The sequence below is a fragment of the Callospermophilus lateralis genome, unplaced genomic scaffold (genome assembly GCF_048772815.1).
Source record: "Callospermophilus lateralis isolate mCalLat2 unplaced genomic scaffold, mCalLat2.hap1 Scaffold_63, whole genome shotgun sequence".
In the NCBI taxonomy this organism is placed as follows: domain Eukaryota; kingdom Metazoa; phylum Chordata; class Mammalia; order Rodentia; family Sciuridae; genus Callospermophilus; species Callospermophilus lateralis.
In genome coordinates, this window is record NW_027514713.1 from 4,390,444 (window position 1) to 4,394,602 (window position 4,159).

At 36.6% G+C, this 4,159-nt stretch overlaps 1 pseudogene; it reads right to left on the bottom strand.

The window, feature by feature from the left end:
- Positions 1–1,170: 1,170 nt before the first annotated feature.
- Positions 1,171–3,250, bottom strand: LOC143389506 (developmentally-regulated GTP-binding protein 1 pseudogene; annotated as a pseudogene).
- Positions 3,251–4,159: the final 909 nt, after the last annotated feature.

Consider the following 4,159-nt stretch of genomic DNA (forward strand, 5'->3'; position numbering starts at 1 on the left):
TGATCCCAAATCACAGACTTTAAAGAAATCTTTGCATCTTCATTTCTAGAATGCTGGATTTTAAAGATATATTTAATTATAACTTCTAATAGTTCTCAAAAAGTTATGGGAATAATTTATTAATAATATTAAACAAAAATGTACTCAATGACTAAGTTATGAATATAGTGAATCAAATTTTTATCAACTTAAAAGCCTATATTTGAATCATCTTCTAAGTCAAATGGAGACTTCAATCACCATTCAATTAATATTTCTTAAAATTATGCAAGACAGTGTGTATAGCTTGTGTGTAGGATAAGACACTGACCTTGTTTCCAGGATTTACTCTAGAAAGAAAGGTAACAAAAAAATCAGAGCTATTAATCAAAGTGAATTGCAAATTGTTATGAAAAGGGAGAATACTTGTTAAAATCAGGAAGTCATTGATTGCCTTTGGGAGAAAGGCATCTTGACAGTGAATTTAAAGATGCCTTAGGGTGTGCAAGTTATCTATAAGAAACATGGGGAAAAGGAAAGATCAGAAGCTACTTCATGTGTTGGAGCACTGGATTCAGTTAGAGCCTGTGGCAGATAAGGTTAGTAGAAAGGTTTAAGTAGTATTATAATAACTCTATAATAGAAGGCTGCGAAATTTTGTTTAATTTTTTAGGAGACAAAATCACTGAATGTTTCTAATTGAAGGAGCGAAATGATAAATTCTGTTTTAGAATGATTAGTATAGATGGATTGACAGTTTTTACAGAATTAAAATGTAACTTGAATTAGAAGAGTAGGTAGGTAGTGACTGAAACTGTGCAGGTGAAATATGATGTATTACTAAAGTAGAATGATAGCTCTGTTATTTGAAAGACAGACAACCATAATGCAAGGCACGTTTTCTTGCCTCAATAAGAAAAACAGATCTTATCCTTATCTAAATATTAGAAATTACTACTCTTTCTCTTTTTTCTCTTTGCACAAAGCCAATAAGCCCACCAGATCTTTTAGACAGTTCAGCATAGAAGGTCACACCAAAGTAAGGCAACTGAAGTTGCAGTTTGGGGGTCTCCATCTCCCACCCCTGTATTCTGATCCAGTGGCTACCTAAAGACAGAAGGGGCGAAGTAGGGTGCTCACTCATGGAGAAAGCTGCTGTGGTTGGCCCCTGCAGATGAGAAGGAAAAAGTTTCATTTCCTCACAATCGGAATGACATCCTTGCCCTCCAATGTATGGTCTTTATCCACTTTCTGTAGATTGTATTTCACAGAGAGACCTCAGACCACAGCATATTTAAATTCTTTGATAAGATTTTTGTGACTCTTCATGTAGAAAGCCTTCATGTGGTCCTGGAGTAAGGCAGTACTACTGGACATGTATAATCTGGTAACTGGCCTTTGGGTTTGGTGTAAATTCTCACTAGTTTCAAATAGTCCCGGCTGTTTTTCTAACACATCACCAAAATTCCGGCAGTGATGGGCAGAGATGGCTACCCGCTGAGGCACTTAATAGATGCTACCCAACCCTTCAATGGAAAGCTGATCAATCTTATTTAATACATAAATACAGGGTTTATAAAAACACAGTTTTATTCCATCACATCAATGAGGCCATTAGCTGTGGCATCACTACGCAAAGTCCCAGTATGCTCTTCACAGTTTCAGCACCCAGCTCACTCTGAGGGAATGTAGCTGTGAGATTAATGCCTCCTTTGTCATTCTTTTTAAAGCCAATGTTGGGAGGTTTATTATTCAAGTGAATACTAAAGCCTTCCAATTCTTCATTCTTCAATTACTTTTTTATGTCCTAAGGGTTTCAAGACATCCAGAACAATCAAGATAAAATTGCATGTTCAGGCCATTGCAGTGTCCTGATGGCTTCTATCTTTCCCCTCCCTGGCAACTTCAGTGATACCTGGGAGTTACAGAAGCTGTATTTTGGCACCTTTGTATCTGATGACATAAGGTACAGTAGTCAGAGTAGTGAACTCATAGGTTGCCACTTCAGAATATACCCCAGCTAGGTTACTCAATAGTGTTGACTTCCCCACAGATGGAAAACCCACAAACCCCCCAAATTTCCAGCATCACCAGTCTTGGCCATGTCACAACCTTCTCCTGGACTACCACTACCACCACCTTTTGGAGTAATGAGATCTCTACAAAGCTTAGCAAGGCAAGTCTTGAGCATCCGTAGGTAGTATGCTTTTGCCTTGTTGAGAATGCTCCATTTCAGTTTTGATCTCTGTGTTTTTTACTAAGGTGCGGCTCTTGGTGGCAAGTCCGGCAAGGTGGCGTGGGGATGGGTCGGGGTGGCCAGGATCAAGTGCTTTTGGTCTCTAATAATTAGCCCCAAGCCTCAGATGGTTCCAAAATTGAATGAGAAGAAAAATACAGGATGAGTTTAATAAATAATAAAATGTGAAGTAACCCTTCCATCTTTGTATGGAGTGAGATTAGGTTTAACAAGAATACTTTGATATCAAACACCTTATAGGTAACACACTTGAAAAGACTAATTTTTAAGTGTGTTTAAATTACTAATTTCCTTTAATAAATAACTCAATGAGGAGCAAGAGTAATATTTAGCATATATTGAATAGTAAACATTTTTATCACCTCATTAACTAGACAACCTAAGAAACACAATTTATGTCTTTTTTGCCATGAAACTGAATATAAGTAATATTTTTTTTCTAATTGAAATATTAAAGAATAAGTGATAGTCTTGTCTGCTACTAAGATGTCTTAAAAACATTCCAAATAAACAAGAAAGAGTTCTCAATTCTACTGTCACGGGTTAAGTATCAAGGGTCCATCCTGAAAAAATTCTTTAGCATCTCTCTGTATCAGTTTATTTAAAATAAAATAAATTAATGATAATAACTATTTCATCATGAGAATTAAACTTTTAATGTAAAGTGATATAGGCAATGCCTGACATATTGTGAACATATGTAAACATATTGACTAACTTAATCATCATCATCATTTGCCATGGGCATGCTATATCTTAAGGACACCAGGGGCATTCCACTTTCCCACCTGTAACATTTCATAAAGACGCAGAAGTCAGGTTGGCAAGAAAATAGGTTCATTCACAGCCAGGTTTGAGGAATATAGAAAATAGCATTTTTGTGTGTGTCAAATTGGCATCTTCAGGGGCTCAGGGACACATAAACCTTTTATAAGAGAAGAGGAGGCACAGTGGAACAAAAGGCAGGAAATAATGAAAGTAGATTTAGCTAGGCTGTGTGAGAGAATACGTCATCCTTAATTTTCTCGTGTCTGTCCCCAGTGTGAGAAAATGAAAGCAGTTATCAGGAAGTTGCTTTTAATTTCAAAGGGGATCTGTTTCATTATTTGTGATTTTAATAGAAAAGAAAATTATTTACATATGATATATATTATACATGTACATTCTTCTTTCAACTGTCCCATCCCTTTGACCAAATATTTGAAAGAGGATTCTAATACACAAACAGAAATCACAGCAGGGACTTCAGGATAAGAAGGGCATGGAAGCATGATAAGCAATATACCTTTCAATATGCATATTGAAATCCAAGAAAAAAATAGTAAAATGGCAAAATTAAGAGCTGAAAACTATTATGGAATTAGAAGCAATATATGCTATGCCACTAGATCTGATAATAGTCTATAAAAGAGTGACTGGTAAAAGAAGAAGAATTAAAATATTCTTTTGGAGCAAAGAATAACACTGGAGATTGGCAGAGTATTGAAAGCATTTGGAAGGTTGAATTTTGTAGGGTTGAGTGTTCTGTAAATGCTTTGCAACACAGACTGCTGGCTCTCCACACACAAAGGACAGTGATTTTTAGCGTGTTCCTATTTTCATGATGTGAAAGTTCCCATAATGGCCTATTTTGAGCTATAAACATGCTACTGCCGAAGATGGAGTCAGGAATAGATGTATATCACCTGCTCTCCAGAGCCTTCTGTGCAACACCCATGACATCTCTTCTCTGAGAAAGCAAAAAGAGAATAGAGAAGCACAGGGGTTTTGGGGAAATGTGGGGGAAAAGGAAATGGTTTTGGTCAACAGCCACATATCCTTTCCCTTTGCCTAGTCTTAGGAAGTCTTTAGAAAGCTCTTTGAATCTCAGCCTTTCTTGTTAGGTAGGTTAGTCAGCTATGAATAGTTGGGTAGAGGGAAGGA